The sequence below is a fragment of the Augochlora pura genome, chromosome 1, assembly GCF_028453695.1.
Source record: "Augochlora pura isolate Apur16 chromosome 1, APUR_v2.2.1, whole genome shotgun sequence".
Taxonomy (NCBI): Eukaryota; Metazoa; Arthropoda; class Insecta; order Hymenoptera; family Halictidae; genus Augochlora; species Augochlora pura.
Window position 1 is genome coordinate 9016940 of NC_135772.1, and position 19562 is coordinate 9036501.

Sequence of the window (19562 nt, forward strand, 5' to 3'; positions counted from 1 at the left end):
GCTGCCCGCAACAGCAATCGCCTTTTTCCGCGGCCCCCCCCCCCCCCCCCCCCGTAGAAAGGGAACTTGCTCGTTCTTACACGGAAAAGTAGTTTCCTCCGTGCATGTCGAGCTGCTCAGCATATCCGAAAGGTATCGATTCCTTTTTAAAATGCGCGAGTACTTTGTGCCCCGCTCGATAATAAACCTCCGCGAATAAAGGGTACTTCGGAATCGCATCGCGGCTGGCGAAGAGTGCAAGATGGAAGGCAGTCTTATTGACTGAAATTTTAATAGAGAAATTTCCGTCGGTGCTTTCCCTCGTTCCGTAACTCACCTAAAGTGGTCCTAGAAAAGGCGCTGCCAAGCATGGAGACGGTAGTTCGTTCTGCAAGCAAAGACAAAACGAAACAAGTAATTAAAACGCTCTCTCTCTCTCTTTCTCTCTCCCTCCCCCCCTCTCTCTCTCTCTCTCTTACAATCTTTTTCTAGCTACATATCTCTATGTATCTTCATCTCCCTTTTTTTCTGGGGAACGAATAAAGGGGTGGAAAGAGAGCTGGGCGAGGGAATACCACGATTTACAAGGCAAATTCTGTCCAACTTTATATCAGCTAACATTGATGCGACGTGTATGTGTATGAACACTACACATGATTTCCATATTTCCTATAAAAAAAAGTTGCCTGTGCTCTTTGTATATACCGCTATAGTTCATTCCATAGTTGCGCGCAGACGCTTACGATAGAAAGCAAAAATATCTCTGTTATTTATGGTCGCGTGGGAAAACTCTCCGGGACGAAGTTAGACCGTTTTAAGGGAACCTTGTAATAGTAAAAAGTTCTCGCACACATAATTTCTGTTGCGATCATTAAGGTTACAAAATATTTTCTAAATATAGTTGAAAATTGTTAAATGGGACACTTAAAAAGTTTTTAAAGTTTTCTTGCGTTTAATTACTTTCTTAATCTTACGTGGTACACTCTTATTCAGTTTTCAGAGTCGGAACATTTATCGTAAATTTTATCATTCACGATTATTGAAATTACAAAGATACGTTTAATGGCAATTTATTCAAAAAGTATTGCTACATTGGATATTTATAATAATAAATATCGCTTAAATCGGTAAAATTCGAATTAATGCATGCCTGTGATATTCATAAAGCAAGATGTTTTTAATTCTCTATAAAGCTAGCGTTAAATTACGAATTCCAAACCTCGTTCCGTTTATAGCGGCGTTGCCATGAAAACAGGTGTAATAAAAGTCATCGTGAAGATATCATTTTAATACCGACAAGTGCTATTAATATCTGAAATAATATTCAGTGCAATGGCTTTAGAAACTACATCTACCTGAGATAAGATTTTCAAATGTCTAACGTCAAACATACTATATGCTTAACGAATATTCACGAAACCTCTTAGACTGTTCAAATGCTGTTAGCAAAATTTGTGAATAAAAGTAGATAAAGACACGCGGAAAATAAAAATTGTTTCGTTCTATTAAGGCAATTCTTAAGGAGAAAGAAGTGCCAGTAAACTCAGCTGCGAAATAAATCGTAGCGATAAAGGTTAATAAATCGCTCGCCATATCAAGTGAAAGCATCTTAGAAAAAAGAAAATGATAAATGTAGTGCGAACGCAAAACGCTTCGAGCTTAAAAACCAGTCAACAATTATTGTTGTACCGAATATCGCTTTACAGTGATAGCAGTTCGAATGTGAAAAATTTGTTTTCAGAAATTCGGCGTCTAAATATTTTGCATACGCGTTGTACTTTCGTTTTACGTAACTCAGTTAGTATAGCGGTCGTCATGTCGATTGTTTCCAATGCTCGAATGTCAACCGATTACAGTGGTTTCACCGGTTGTTACAGAGAACGCGGGAAACGGGAGAATGCACGCACTCACAGCAAGAAAAAACGGTGATCGCTAATTGACAAATTTACCGTTCGCCGGACTGTAAAGAAAAAAACTGTGTTAATGAAAGGGAAACACGCGCGGGTCCATTAACTCGTCGTCGAAACGCTTGAACGCAGAACACTGGTAATGCTAGCTTATTGGGGATCCGACAAAGGCAACCATCAACGAAATACCTAGCGCGTTATTAAGTAAACGCGAAACTTGTCGCGGGGTATTAGCAAGACAAATTTGCGAGTGTTTTATACGACGGCGATGCGATTACGTATTAGACAATTACTCGGTAATCGCCGAAACGTAAACGAGACAAACGATAGTCTCACTGCCGCGGCAGTGGTCCGGATTGACGTAAGGTGTGCCACTGCCTCATAATTCTTAATTCGTAAAAATTATACTCGCGAAACTTAGATTGATCAATGAAATAATGCCAGATTAGTGCACTGCTTTTTGAATTATGTAAATATTGCTTTTCGTTTAGTTTTTATGAGCCTTTTTCCAAACCCTAGTAACACCGTGAAATTTGGCTTTTTCGCTCGGCACTAAGAGGGATAAATTATCATTGTTATTGTTAATCGAAGGTGGCCTTTGTTGTTGTTTTATTATTACCACGGAGTCTCGTGGGATTTACTCTTAAAAAGTTCGTTAGTTCTTTGCCTATGCATATATGTATTGCACAAATTAGTTCGGTCCGTTTTCAAAAGATAGCTCTGACTATTATGACTGTTTCATAGTAACAACTGATTTAAATTGTTTCTGAGAGATTAGATATCTGCCAATAACATTCAGTTTATATTGCTTTGAGTTTCATTTAAAACGCCTGTTTTTTACTCTGTTGAATATGTCAAGTTTCGTGTTAATTAAGCAACATTTCCGGGAGATCTTAGTTTTCTGCTTTAATTGGAAGAAAAGTACAGCTGAAGCACGTCGAATGCTTGTTGAAGTCTATGGTGACAATGCTCCAACTGATAAATCATGTAGGGAATGGTTTCGACGCTTTAAGAATGGTGATTTTAGCGTTGAAGACAAGCCTCGCTCTGGGCAGCCAAAAAAATTTGAAGACAAACAATTGGAGGCATTACTCGATGACGATCCGAGTCAAACTCAAGAGGAGTTTGCAGAATCATTGGGAGTTACCCAACAAGCAGTTGCCGTACGATTGAAATCCATGGGAATGATTCACAAGGAAGGCAATTGGGTGCCGTATGAACTGAAACAGAGAGACATTGAAAGGTGATTTTTCACTTGCGAGCAGCTTATTCAAAGGCAACAAAGAAAGGGTTTTTTACATCGGATTGTGACTGGGGATGAGAAATGGATAATCTACGATAACCCCAAGAAGAAAAAATACTACGCTATGCCAGGTCAATCATTGTCATCGTCCTCAACACCAACACCAAAACCGAATATTTATGGTTCAAAGGTCCTGCTGTGTATCTGGTGGGATCAAAAGTGTGTTGTATACTATGAGCTGGTACAACCTGGCGATTCCATTACGGGCCATCGGTATAGGCTGCAATTGATTCGTTTGAGCCGTGCATTACGACAAAAACGACCGGAATACGATCGGAGACATGACAAAGTCATTCTTCTCCATGTTAACGCTCGGTCTCATGTCGCAAAAATTGTGAAAAATTATTTGAAAACGCTCAAATGGGATATTTTACCGCACCCGCTGTACTCGCCGGACATTGCTCCTACTGATTACTGGTAGTTCCGACAGATGCAGCACGATCTGGCAGGTCACAGATTCACTTCTTTCGCAGAAATCGAAAATTGGCTTGTAACTTGGATCGCCTCAAAAGACGAGATATTTTTTTGAGATGGAATTTGAAAATTGCCTGAGAGGTGGGGAAAAGTAGTAAACAGTGATGGACAATACTTTGATTAATCTGTTAATTCATTTTGTTCTCGAAATATTTTCCACCACAAAAAAACGGACCGATCTAATTTGTACTCCCAATATGTACATATGTTCCGTTCACTATGATGTGAACACTTCGCGCGGATCAGAACGGCCTTCGGAGATAGGAACGAGTAAAATCAAATTTTACAAATTGATCGCGCTCGTTTGGATGGCTTGCTATCCATCGTTGTCTGTCATCGTGGCTTTTGTAATTTATACGTTTGTACGCCGAGGGCTATCTTAACTGACGCGCTGGATAAATTGTTATCGGTGGATTGCTGCACTGTCTACGTTTATGATGCGTGCAAATCTATGATATACAGAGAGTGTTCGTAGTTATAGAAATCGACACTATTATTTTCTCTTCTTGCTGTGAAGACCTACATTTGCATTTGTACTACAGCTTTTGGATTATCGCACAACGATTCATTATCAAGCGATTCGTTTCTTTATTTACCGCAGTTAAATAACAATTTTTAATTTACAAAATAAAAATTAATTCAATAATGTAATTTATTTCTAAGGGAAGGGCGTCTTTATAATTTGTGCTATTGCAAAATAAGAAATTGTTTGTCCGCGATGAGTTTGATGTTAACGACCATAAAACGTAGCGATTATTCTAATGATACTAATATTTCTATTTTTCTTTTGCGTTCTTGATGATTTTAAAAGATATATCACAGTAGCAAATTTACTATAGCACTTTTTGAAAGGTGTTCATCTTATCTCGATCCAGAAAAATCGAATAACAAACAACAAAGGTACGCGGCAAAATCGAAAAAGAAAAGTATTTAGTAGAAATGGGAAATTCGAAGAAAAATAAGCGCGATTCATTGAAACGTATTCACCAGCAAGCCGCTACAATTAATTCCAGCTCGGCCATTTCTAAATCTGGCACACGCGTTTGTGAAAAAAAGGCAAAGATTGCTTGCAACACGCAATAAGGTTTATATTTCCTCTGCAACGTAGAAAATTGAGGGGGCGTAACCGTTTAAATCCTCGGGAAACGAGTACGTTTGTGAGGCTTTTTATTCCACAACAAGCTTGGCATAAATCTTTTTGTTTGTACTAAATTAATATAACGCTACACGGTATAGTATTAAAAAATTCCGTTTTGAAATTTGCGAACACGCATTGCAAATATTTATTTTCTCTTTACCGAAACTGTTACTTTATCGAAACTGTTACTTTATCGACATTTTGGAATACGTACAGAGAAATTACAGTTCGAGTCATTTGTTCATAACGCAATTAAAAAAAGTAAGATGCATGAAAAATACAATATTAATTAGTCAGCCGTTAAGTGATTTGAAAGGTTTGCTACAAACAAAAACATATATTCTTGCGTAATGAGATAGCATGTGATGCTTTCAATTTTCAATTAACAATTGCTGAGTCGGGAAGTAAGTTGTCCGTAAAAAAGCAGAGTCACTGTCAGCTAATGTTGATAATTGCTCAATCGTTCCGGCTTCCTAAGTGGCTTACTGCGTTCGAACGTAAACCTATGTCATGCGGACAATCCTCTTCTAGACGCGTTTCATAGATTTTGTGGTCGATTTTTATTTGTCGATTTTAAATCGATATTATTTGCATCCATCATTGAACACGAACAGAAACTATTGGGTTGGCAATTAAGTGATTGCGGATTTTGTTAATAGATGGTCTTAGCACATTCTTTTTTTTATCAACGTGTTCAAAGTAATTAATTTATATCATTATCATACTGCCTGCATTTTCATCTTCAATTTAGCAAAAAAATAGTATCGATTAGTTATTTAATTTCGATTTTATCACTGGTTGAAGACGGAAGGACAAGAAGAGCATTTTAGACATATTTTATTGTATTACTTCCAAAAAGACAGGATTAAAACGCCTGATCTATATTGTTTTCTTGCTGTTCGGACTTCCACCTTTAATTTAGTAAGAAAATTGCACCGATTAATTATTTAGTTTCGTTTTTATTACAATTTGAAGATAGAAGGGTAAGGCGCGCGTTTCAGACATACTTTATTACATTATTTAAAAAAAAAAACAAGCATCGCAAACACGATTTTTATGTTATATACAGTATATTAAAATGAAGTCTTGAAAGAACGGCAGCGTTAAAATTGATTTGTCTAATTGAATAAACTTATATTTTTAAACAAAAGAATTGAATTTTCCTTCTTATTTTAAATCCGCAATTACTTAGTTGCCAACCCAAAATTATTACCGTTATAATTACGAGAATTTTGTAAAATAGTGTACTAGAATTTTTGTCACTATTCTCAGCGAAAATTCAACGTTATTACCACAATCCCTATACAGGTTTAACGAAATCACTAATTACATGAGAAAAGTGAAATGCGTAGCTCTTGAATGTTCTAGTGTATATTCACTCGCCTCGTATACCACATTGCCTGAATTACTCGATTCGAAATATTACAGCTAGACTGCGGCAGCATTACGCAGATTTACGTTTCCAAGGATTAATTAATGAAAACAAGAATTATGCTAATCTGCGTTGCAATTTTAATGGTTTATTAAACCCAACTTAATTCTTTAGCATTCGCTACAAATGCATGGAAATACACGTTCCGATTTCAATTTTGTTAATCTGTCGAATAATATCTGTCTAAATTTTCAAAAAATTTCGTATTCCTTCCTCCTTTTAAGAATAATTGAAAATTACGCTCAAAGATGCTTTTTCCTAATTTATAATTAACGGCCACAACTAATATATGAAATATACAATAAGTCGAATGGATTGGCTATTTGCTTTTTGATTCGTGTAGCAATGAAGAGAAACATTTATGAAAAATAAATAAGCATAAAGATACATCGCGTCGTAAAAATTCTTTTCATACTTTGACGAAGAAAAGAAAGAACTGTTACGAAACATGCGTGTAAGTATTTTTCTCATTTCTTCCGACTTATGCAAAATTAATTGGCGAAGTTCTTTACATCAACATCTATTTTAAATACGATAAAGTAAAATACTCGAAGGACGATCATCATTACTATGAGGAAACGTTTAATGATCGCAATAGAGTCTCTCATTAAAATATTCGGATATCAATTAAAACGGAATAAGTTTTTAGAGAAATTGGACCACATGAATCATTCTAGGCTTAGATGAACAAAGTTAACAAGCATTATCTTTTAATTTTTATTGTCGTTCCAAACAAATTATAATGCTTGTACTTTAGTCATTGTCAATTAAGCCGGTCCCTCTGATATTTTAAAAAACATAAATCTTTTTTAAAAAAATTATTCCGTTTTATAAAATACGATTTCTATAACAGAGATAAAGTACATATATTAATTACACAGAAACGAACGAATAAAATTCTTTCTAAATTTAACAAGCAACTCCACTGGCTTCTTCTCCCACAATACCACGAGTGTTATCAACTATTTATGAAAGTTCCTAGAAACAATTCGCTTTTATTCCACGTATACCGACAGAAGTGTCCGTTAACTTATGGCTGGCCGTATGCGTGGCTTCTACCATAGTTTTCGAAAGTCGAGCGCAGTTTAAGTCGACGGGGCAATCGAGTGGAACGATTACGGCCTCTTACCTCGCGAGACGTTGAACGGTGTGCGCGCGGTGTAATGGGAAACACAACGGAGCGAGTAGAAAAGGGAACATTGATTCGCGATAACGCGGCCCTCGCGCAACGATGATAACCGGCCCGAAAATTCTTTCGAGATTTGGTCATAATTTGCAATTAATGGGAATACGCGATATGCGGTAACAGTAAATCTCCGCATCGTAACATCCATCTTTCATCGATCGGCTACCGATCCCTAGCGGATTTTGCGAGAGCAAAATCGGATTACCGTTTTCCCAGCGAGAAGTTCAAAGCGTGACGCGCCGTGCCGCAACGCGACGCTTCCATTAAGGATGCAACGATTTTCCAAGCGCGAGTTCGTACCTGACCCACCAACTTCCTCAAAACATGGTTACACCTATCCGACTGGTAAACAGATATAAAGGAATAACAAAGTTACGCGTCTGCAAAATTATACAGACTTCAACAAAAAGTTTTGGTACTCTACGAGACGAGACACTGGGACGGTTCTGCTTCCTGATATGCAACTTAATGAAGAATATCGAAATACACATCCTTCTTAACCATCCTAGTACCGAATAACGATATATCGTTGTTGGCTATTGTTGCCAAGATAGTTTTATTTATCAAGCTTCTCAAAATTCTTGCAATTTCTTTCCGAAACTTTATCAAACTTCGTCGAACGAGTTTTAAACATGTCGCTCAGATACAGAATCTTTTAGCCAGTACCAAGAGGGTTAATCAGTTAAAAATATTACTAAATAAATAGCGGCGTTGTATCGAAACAATTCCAACAGAAGTTGACCGTAATTAATTTATTGTTATTTCTCCTCGTTATCAAGATATTAGGTTGTTCCATAAGTTTCTTCCGCGCTACGCTATGAGTGACTCTAAGTGACTGTATTTCTATAAACATGCAGGCTTATCTCTTAGCCGTTTATGGCATCGGTTTCAGTCGTCCCAGAGCTCTTTCAAAGTACGTTTCGTTGGTGACAAAGTCTCTTTTTAAATTTTTTCTGCACCGTTCAATATGGAGAGCCAAAAGAAGCATTTGCGGCATGTTATGCTTCAATGCTTTAAAAAAGGCAATAGTGCAGACGAGATTTGCACCGTTTACAGGAGTGGTACTACGACTATTAGGACCGTCCGCAATTGGTTTAAAAAATTTAGAGCTGGCAATTTCGAGTTGAAAGATGAAAACCGCAGCGGCCGCCCAGCAACGACGGATACGGACATTATCGAGACTTTGCTCACTGAAAATCCGCGATATAGTGTGCGTGAGATAGTGGATGCTACTAATATTCCCAAGGCAACGGTACATAATCATTTAATCAAGATGGGATATGCGAAACGATATGAAGTTTGGGTTCCACACCTATTGACGGAGACCGGCCTTATGAACCGCGTCTCTACGTGCGATTTGCTTCTTCAGCGACATGAAAGGGTTCCTTTTTTAAAGAGGCTTGTCACTGGAGACGAGACTTGGATTTTATACAAAAATGTGCATTGAAAACGCACTTGGTCTAAGGAAAATAGACCTTCAACTGTTGCGAAGCCTGGACTTCATCCGACGAAGGTTCTTTTGTGCATTTGGTGGGACTGGAAAAGTGTAGTGTACTACGAGCTCCTTCCTCAAGGTGATGCGATCAATGTTGACAAATATTGCAATCAACTGGATCAATTAAAAAGCCGCCATAACAGAAAAACAGCCAGAATTGGCGAACCGCTTAGTTCCTATTTTTGTATGACTCCTCGAAACCCGCTTCTATTGGTAAACAAAATGATTAATAAACTCATCGACGCGAGGAGCAAGGAGGATCGATCGCTCACTCCACCTAATCACGTCTCTTGTTCAGCGTGTAACGTAGCCAATACTAATCAAAACTCTAGAATCAAAACAAAATGGGAAAGCTAGATAGAATTGACGACCGATTCGCCTTGGCTCTTGCGTCATTCAGTTTATGCGTAGTGCTTCAGTACTCGATTAATACATTAGCATTTTGAAAGTAATATCGCACGAGCGAAACATAATTATTTTTACTTATACTTCATCAAGATGCTAATTAGTAATCAGTAATTATTTTCCTTTGTTTCGATTGTTCTACGCCTTCTGACTCCCGTCGCGCATTTCGCTCACCCGTAGTCGCATATACATACATATAATAATATGGAAACACCCACAAAGCACAGGCGCATGCATGCGATGTGCTGCTTGCCGAAAATGGCAACCACAGAGGAGCGAAACGATGGCGGCAGTCAAGAGGTATTGTTTGTTTATAATCGACAAGACTCGGAGTCCTTTGTTTCGTGGAGATTAGGGCTAACAGGAAGGGATCGTTTCTGCCAATAAGGAAACGCATCTACTCTATTTCTACGAGAACGTTAACTCCCTGCAGTCGGAGTCAAAATATACGTGAATCCGTAATATTTTTTTAGACTTACAGTGTCTCCATTTTGTATAACCTGGAGCATTTTATACATAATGAAATTGAATTTTATAACTGAATGTTACAGTTAATAATTCTCAACAATATTTTAAGTATAAATAAATTTGATAAAAATTATTTCAAAACGTGGTTTGATAATTTTTAGCGGTGCCTTGGAGTCGCCACTCGACAGCAAAGGGTTAACATGGATTGGTTCTTGGGAATTGCTCCTACACTTTTGTTCTCTTCCTACTTCCGAGCAATGGATAGTAGTAATGTCTACGAACGTTAATAGCTACAAATGATATGCTGAACGAAATGATTCGATTATTGTTAATGTTTATAAACATTGGTCTTGGACATAAATATCTGTGACAGGAGCATAAACAACAACTAAATCCTTTAGGTAAAAGAACAAGCTTTAGAATGCTCAGTTGTACTAAGAATTCTGGTCTACCCTGTATCTATCATACAAAAATGATTTATCACTTTATATTACATTTTTCCTACACTGTTGTTCCAAGATAAAATTAATTTAGAATTTCACGCTGGAACGAAGAAGTGCTATAAAGAGCGAGAACCAATTAGCACATTCTAGCACATCCCACACTGTGCTAAGAAATTTGAAGGTCGCGACTTCACGACGATTATAAACCTGTTTTTAATACGAGTAACCGGAAGTAGCAATTTTCAAAGAGTTCTGAGCAAACAACATTCATCCGCAGCTACCAGAGGAACAAAATCCGATGATAGAGTTCGTCACATTACGCACAGTTCTGTTCAACACCTGTGCTTTTAATGTCCGGATACGGTGATCAATAGCGGTTCGCATATGATAAAGAAGACACGTGCAGCCGACTAATGTATCTACCGTGAAGTTTCTCGAAACGGGTTTCACCTCTCGCATACGTATCTAAAACATGGGACTGGGGTTATGCAGTAAGTACAGCGAGTCAAAAAAGTATTCGTACACCTAGTTTTTTTTGCAATAACTTTTCATAAACAAATGGTACACGGACAAAAACTATTTCGATTAATAGTCTACTATGTACAAAGACAATGTGCAAATGAAGAATTTTTATTAACGCATAACAAAAAAATAATGCAAGAAATAGAAGTATTTAACAGCAAAAAAAGTATTCGTACACTTATAATTCGACTGCTAAATTTTAAGAAGCACACATATATTCTAGCAATACTGACCAAAACGTAAATAACTGTTTGTTTACATAGTAGCATTGGCCTGTATTGTGTCTCTAGTGCATCTTTGAACTCGGTACAAGCATCGTGACAGCAAAGAAAAATAAAATACCAATGTCGGTGCGAGATCGTATTATTTTCCTTCGAAAACGTGGGAAAAGTTATAGAAAAATTGGTAAAGAACTGAATTTAACTTTAACAACAGTGCAGAGCATTGTTAAAAAATATGAGAGAACGAAAACCACAGAAAATAAGCCACGAACAGGTCGGCCAAGGATAATCACAGTTAGAGAGCGTCGAAGTATAATTAAAAAGGCTACACAAAATCCATTTGCAGGTGCACGAACTTTATGCAACGATATCGCGTCAACTTCAGGGAAGATTGTGTGCTCTCAAAGGGTACGAAATATTCTGCCCTCCGTTAAAATATATGGCAGAGCTGCAAGAGAAAAACCATGTATTAATAATATTGTAGCGACCGTTCGTTCACGATTACCAACGGTGCGATTGTATTAGACACGATCGAGAAATGACGATCGGCGTGCGATCTTTTTCTGTTCGTCGCCGAGGCGTTTCGCTCTCTCTTGTCTTGGCGGCGGTCTCCGCGTATAGAAGACTCGTGTGTACGCTCCGCAATAAAGAAAACTCCGTGTTAATAAATCGAGTGTGATAAAAAGGATAATTATTTATTCCCGCTATCCACCTCAATATAAATAGAGAAAAGCGTCTAGGTTTCTCTAAAACGTACGTAAATAAACCCATCGAATTTTGGAAACGTGTTATCTTCTCGGATGAGTCTAAATTTAACATTTTTGGGTCAGATAGGAAGAGATTTGTTTGGAGGAAACCTAATACTGAGCTTCCACAAAAGAATATTAAACCAACTGTGAAACACGGCGGAGGAAACGTAATGATACGGGGCTGTAAGGTGTACAGTGGTGTTGGAAACATTACATTTATCGATGGGATAATAAATGCCACAAAGTATGTCGAGATGTTGCGGAACTATTTAGAAGAAAGTACAGCTAAATTCTACCTGACTGGAAGTTACCACTTTCAGCAAGAGAAAAGACCCAAAACATACAGCAATAAAAACACGTGAATGGATACTATACAATGTGCCTAAAAAATTAATTACACCACCACAGTCTTCGGATATTAATCCAATAGAGAATTTATGGCACCTGTTGGATATAGAAGTAAGAAAAAGAAAAATATCTAAGATATCGGACCCGCAAAGAGTAATTTTAGAAGAGTGGCAAAAAATGTCACAACAAACAACCTAAAAACTGGTAGAATCTATGCCAAGAAGACTGGAAGCCAGTATTGAAGCTAAAGGAATGCACACCAAATATTAATTGCAATAGAGCACTACAATAATCATAAACTTTCAATTATAACTGAAAGTGTACGAATACTTTTTTAGTTCTCAAATTCTTGTATTTCTTGCATTATTTTCTTGTTATACGTTATTAGAAATTCTTTATTTGCACATTATTTTTGTACATAGTAGACTACTAATTGAAATAGTTTTTGTTTATATATTATTTGCTTGTCTAAAGTTATTGCAAAAAGACTAGGTGTGCGAGTACTTTTTTGACCAACTGTACGTGAATCTTTAAAGAGACGATATATTCCCATTGAAGTTTTAGAAGCATTTTCGAAATTTTATTGAGTTCTTTTAAGAATAATTAATTCGAAGTTTAAATTTTAAATAAAATTTCACTTCTGGAAGTGTTCTTGTGTAATTTGTGCTTCCGAAATAATAGTGCAATGAGAAAAATACAATTCTATAATAAAAGATAAATAAGAAACATTGCGTATGATGTGATTATATGTTGTTGTTTTCTTTATGCGATAATAGTGTTTAAAAATGAAGTACTATATGACCTGTTACAACGGAATCGATTTAGCAATACCGTAACTGAATTGAATTCGATGTCCTGATTTTGCTTCTTATGTAGAATAAGTCTCTCTTACATTACGGTTTCAAAGCCGTCATGTATGCGATACATATTATATCTGCTTTCTATAAAGAGATATTGGATAATCCTATACATAGGTATAGTCTTTGTCTATTCTGTCGTATTCATAGCATATCTGTAGATCACCTACATACAGGTACCATGCCAACTTCGTTTTATTGAACTAAGTAAATCAATAAAACTGAAGCAGGAAGCAGTAGCTTTGTCATATGAATAAATATTACGCGATCTTCCATGGAACAATCTTGCCGAAGAATAATAAGTTATAATTTTTAAAAAATACTTATCCGTTCCTATATCATTTCAATACCTCCGTTACAATAAACTGCGTTGTATAGCCTAATAATTCTTAAATTTTAAGATCTACTCAAAATTACTGTAGACCTCTCTTTCCTTAAAAAGTTGCGCCATAATAAACAAAACTGTACATGATACAAAGTATAGCATTAGACCTTTCACTTAAAATCCAGAACAAAATGGCTTATGAAGTTTCAAAAATTGCTCGAAAGGTGAAATATCAAACGTCAAATCTATATTTGAAAAAAGTTCTAATGACATTACGGATCGCTCTAGAACGATTAGGGACGAAATGAGTTCTGGTTTATTGTTATTTAAAGCAATTATGTCATTTTAAATGTTGACAGCGTTGCGAAACTCGTTGCAGCGATTTAAATACTTTACGGTACTACTTTCAATACAACATTATGCGGGAGTCCTTTTATTTCACATTAACACCATAAACAAATCCCGATGACATTGCGGAAAATTTTCTGCGAGCATAAATAAAGTTACTGCGAGATTGTTCATTATAATTTCTGTGAGCAACATTGTCGGAGTAGCAGGTTTTAAAGAAAATCGGGCAGCTTCGGCGAACGTGAAGGAAGTTTGTTGACCGTCGCGCGACCGTACGGCGAATTCGGTTTATCAAGGCGGCGAAAACTTCGGCATACTTAATTTTCGTGGTGGCTGCCTCGCGAAAGTTTAAATTGGAGAAAAATGAGGGGTCCCACGCGCGCGTTCTCGTCGCTGCGATACGTTGTTATCCTGTCGGACCCGGCAACTTTTCCGATACAAACAGGACACCGTTCGCAAATTTAACTTTAATAAGCTAAGAGAGAACCCGGGGAGAAGAGTATATCGAGTTAGCTTATTCGACAATTTTCTCGTATCGTGTCTCCGCGACGCCACCGACAATTTCAATTCCAGTTAGTTACTCATTTGTCAGAACTAAATGCAACTAGCTAGGATTGTTCATCGCCGCAACGTTGCTGCTATACATAGCGTGCGTCGCGAAAGAGATGAATATCCTTCGCTTTTGGGCAATACAGGGTGTACGTTGCGCACACTTCAACGATAGATTGTTTATCGAAGGTACTCGATTATTCAAAACAATCGATACATTACTCTACCGAAATATTGTAGGTTAACACTTTATCGACCGTAAACATTTTTATATTCTCATAATATATTCTCATTAGCATTAAACAATATTTCGTCTATTTTATTTATTTTGTTTTATTTAATTTATTCATCGCAAAAGGTATCTAATATTTACAAAATTATATAATAATACCTCAATAATTGACAGCAAATCATTGGTTGCCATGATAATCAATTCATAGACTACTGAAAGGACTAACAAGCTGATTTATAGACGGTAAAGTGTTAAGAACAACGAATGGAGTCGGACAAACAAACATATTGCTGCGACGGTCGCAGATTTCCATAAAACTTCTGCGGAAAGTAGCTAACACAAAATCATCACGGCTCAAATTTTTCATTAGCAACCGTTCAGTAAAATATATTCACATAAAAATATGTTTAAAGTATCGATTTAATAAAAAATACTTTCGAAAATCTATCTGCCGGGACGTATATCTTACTGAAAAGAACGCGATTTCTCACTTTCCGCGCACACGTTTTTCAATTGTAATTTTGAGAGCAGTCTTCCACTCGTTCAATGTAAACAGTGATAGATAAAAATGGATACACATTTAACACATTCGCATCGGTAAACGAGAATTCTCGTTCTAACCCCTTGCTTTATCATTTTCTCTACAATTACTATGACTAGAATTCTTTCGATCACACTAATTTTCGAGAAGGAAAAGGAATTTTATATTTATTGTGTGCTTACAATTTACTCGATTGTTTACATATTGGTGAAATATCTTTACATTGCTAAAATACCCTGATTTATATGAAAATTTAAGGAAAAATAGCCCGATACGAATGTATTAATATTTCTTTGTAACCATTCTTATAAGAATTTCGTTAAAATCGACGGAATTACTATAGGTCGAATGGTTCAATCTTTGGAGAAGGATATTTCAACAAAGCCCGACTTCAATCATTATTGGTTTCCATAAAAAGTATGTCGTATTCCCGATTTCTTTTTAAAAAGGGTAAAAGATGTACCTATTAGTAGAATTCTAAATATATATCATGACCCTATCCAAATCCGTATTCAACGTATCGAAGTGAACTCACGAAGTTCTAATATTAGTAACAACTAGGCTGCAGATTTTTATGCAATATAAAAATTGTTCGCATCAACTACAACATACGGAAACTACGTGCTACTATTTCGTTCTTTCTTTAATTATTTTATTGTGTCGAAAACAAAAAAATAATATTTCTTAGTTCTTTTCTTTTTTTTACTGTTTTGTATTTGATCTACCAATTTTTGTCATGAGTTCATAAAATCCACGTTCTAGTAATAACAATAATAGCAATAATCGAAATGTAATTCTAAATCTGCATTATGTCCTCATCTGATTTTAACTTCTATGAGCTCCAAAGTAAACTTGCGGTGTTCTAATAATAATAATAATAATAATAATAATAATATCAACAAGGAGAAGAATGATAACATCAACAACGAGAATAATAACAATAGCGGTAATGGAAACGTATTTTCCGACAGAATCAACGCGAAGGCGACTAAGTGCGAGTAAATATACGACTCCTGAGTGGATCGTGCAAGTTTCGCGGGAGTTTCGGAACACGCACAAATTCCACTGAATCGTTATACGCGAGGCCATCGAGATCTGCCGATTGAATTTGATCAGAATTGAATTGTCATTCATGAGCCGCGATACGCGAGTTCCGTTGTTACGACATAATGAAAAATTAACGGCGCAATCAAAACCCGCGTAATAGGAACGAGAAGGCTACCCCTCTGTCCGGCAAGTAACAAACGCATGGTTAATTATATCCCGCGTTAACAATCCAATTTCTTCACGGGGGGGGGGGGGGGGGGCCACATTCGCCCGCGCGATTCGCCAGAAATCTTGCGATCGGCGGGACACAGACGCAAACTACTTTTTCCCGTGTGCCAATAACGCGAATGGACAATAGAATAGACGACGGGTCGCTGCTATACCGCTGCATTGTTATCGGAATCCATTATCGTATGCGTGTTTCTCTCGTAATTCATACGGAAACGTATCCAAGCGGCGAAGGGCGCGGGAGGTTCGAGTCGTGAAATTCCATCAGTCAACTTTGTGGTCGTAATTAGGATGCATTATATGCGGAAAAATCTCATTTTTTTTTCTCTATAATTTCGCGTCGTCGACGGAAAACGGGAAACGAGATCTCACGAGTATACACGAAACGCGCTCGACGAATGCGGGTTAACGGTCACTGCTGCTATGCACAGTGGCAAACTTATGGATATTCCAATACGAATCAGAAAATTTTCAAATCAGCCGGTATTATTACTATACACACTCTGAAAGGAACTCATCAATTGTTATGAAATTTTGGTATAATATAATTTGTTGAAATATATTTTACACGTATTTTTTTTCAACCGCAATATCTTTTTAAATATCTCGAAAACTAGAGAGTGTATGACAATGAATTTTTCTTTAATCCATGGGTTTTCGATCAACAAATTTAGTTGCAACAGAAAATTCCAGAAAGATATATAATTTCAAAATAAATTTTTCTTTTGTTGAATATTTTTTATTAATTCTTTAAACATTTTCATATTAACTGGCGTGTGCTATCCTTGGATTAAAATAGGGGATACGTGTTTTTCCTAAAATTTAATCGGTTGGAAACCGTACAGCAGTACGTATTACGTAGGATACCTTTTGGCTTTCCGCCTCATAAAACGTTCAATTTAATTCCGAGATAAATATCAGTGTGCCGGAGATTTCATTCATCTTTCCCTTAATTATGAATACTAAACATTTTAATGCAAAATGAGTACAGCAAAGAAAAAGGAAACAGATACTGATTCAAATTAAATGCAATATTAACATCGTAAAACATAGTAACTAACTTTAAAAGCTACTAGTCCAATTAGTGATTATTAATTAAATCAATAAACTCATACATGAAGTCAGTTTGTAGAACGAGAGTTGCGGTAAACTAATAACAGAGAACATCGAAAACTTATAAAACAGTAATAAGAAGTAGTGTTTGAGGAATCATTGATCCGCATCTTTTTATTCGATATCCTTCATATGGAAGATGCAAAAACATCCCTCGAAGCCGTGGGTGGGAAACATGCTTGCTTGAATATCTTGGAAAGCAGTGAAACCAGAAGAAAGTTGCAAATGGTAAAATTCTGTATTCTTGAATAAGGAATCAGACTGTATAAGCAGATTCCAGAAAACTTCATCGCTGAAAATATCATCGAACTTTACAACCTGTTTGATTGTGAGCTCCTGCAAAGTCTGCTTTACGAAAAAATAAAATGAAGAAGTTAAACTTTAATAAACTTTTGTAATAGACAAATAAGAGTATATATTGGAAAATGCATAATTCTGCAACGGAATAGATTTCTCACCCATAACTTCGAAAACTACTCTCAAACTTTAAACATTAATGACAACGGATGAAAGAATACACGTGAAATAGTTCCATCCAAATAGTTGACTTGCAAAAAAATAACTCTATTTATATTGTTTACTATCTATAATTTACGCGCGATCTTCAATAAAAACAATAAAAAAAGAGAGGAACGAATTGTATCAACAATCTTTACTCCATAATGGCAAGTATTTTTGGTTATCATTCGATACAAACTTGTTACATGATATCTAAGTGTTTGGATAACAGAAATGAAACAAATGTGAAATATTTAAACATAATATTGTGTCATTAAACGGTGCCAGTCGTGCGGCACATTTCCGAGCAACTACCCCTCGATAATACATTAAATCAATTTCGATGAAACGGCGACATCATAATTATAATAATTAGGACAGTATGCAGCTCCAACTCTTTGTGATTACTAGATGATCTATTTAAACTTGTCATTAGTCCCTATGCCAATGTCCAAAAATTTCAGTCGTGTTTAACAACTTTGAAATAATGCCTCAAATTTTCATAAATTATGATACCACCTTGTAAATATAAATTAAAATAAAATTGCCAATATATAGGAAATAATCTTTGAATTATTCGCAAGGGCCAACAGATATTAAAAAAAAAATCAAAAAACAGTTCACTGCTATCGACACAGAGGTGGAAAAATTGCATGGAATCAAACGTGATAAAACTGTTGTCCGATTCGATTCGAAAAAATGCAATTGAAAGTTTCGCTACGCGGGCTTACACCCTACTGATCGTGAAACACATTTGCCCACGGCATATGTGTCACTCGAACATCCCCAAAGCGCTTCAACTAAAGGCGATATAATAAAGAATGAAAGTAAGAATAGAACGGTAATTAAAATAAATCCCTTACGTATATAACCTAATTGAAATTTGAAATCGATCTTTCGACAAAAAGGCACAGAGTATGCCGTCGATAAAAATACGAACAGTAGAGTGCTGAAATATAAATCAAGGTTAGAAATAAACTCTACCTCGGAAACTGGTTAACTTTACACCGAACGCTACATAGACTGCGTAAACGTCTAGCTACTCTTTTCATTTAGTTTTCTAATATTTCCGTCTGTTTATTGAGGCGATACGAGAATCGTACCATTCGCGGAATCTACGTTGACGTATCAGGGGGTTCGGTTGATCCTCACAAAGTACGCTGACCTCCTCGAACAAACTGATTAAACGGGGGACGAAGCGGCGAGCACGTATACCCTTGGGACAACGTAAAATTAAAATTTCAAATTTACTCACGATTAAACCGCGACAGGATCCGGCTGGGCCACATCTCCAGTGTGCGAGCGGTTTGCCGGCATCTTCCTGACAATCCTCGCTGCTCGTGCTGGTCTGCTTCATTGTTTCATCGCGGGTCACGTGACAGCACTGACAAGCGAGCTACGGAAATGCGGGCCGCGAATTTTCAGTAAGAAAACGCGAGAAAACGGCCGACCGATACACCCACGACCAGGATCTTCGTGTCGCTTGGAACCACCGCGACGACGCTTATCGTGCTGTAAACGCTCGGTCACTGGCGCACGCTCCCAGGACGAGCGCATCGATCCGAGCACCCTCTACTACCCGGCTCTCCGATTGGCTAACCGTCCGTGCGCGCGCAATCGGGCACCGTTCGCGACCGCGCATTCCGACTGTTGAAAAACGGCGCCTTAAGGGCTCTTCCTTTCCTATTGTCCAGCAATTTTTCCAAAATTTTTTTAAGCAATGTTATTTGGCAAGATCAGTATGCCTATAAAAC

At 36.9% G+C, this 19562-nt stretch overlaps 1 protein-coding gene across 1 annotated transcript in view; it reads right to left on the reverse strand.

Annotated features, from left to right (window-relative positions):
• LOC144470636 (uncharacterized) overlaps positions 1-19361 on the reverse strand; it is a 41647-nt gene extending 22286 nt beyond the window's left edge. Inside the window, exons 1-2 of the mRNA XM_078182031.1 lie at positions 19064-19361; positions 317-367 (exon numbers count right to left, since the gene is read on the reverse strand). The gene's annotated coding sequence lies outside the window, so the exon portion shown is untranslated. The remainder of the gene's footprint in view (positions 1-316; positions 368-19063) is intronic.
• Between the last annotated feature and the right edge of the window lie 201 nt (positions 19362-19562).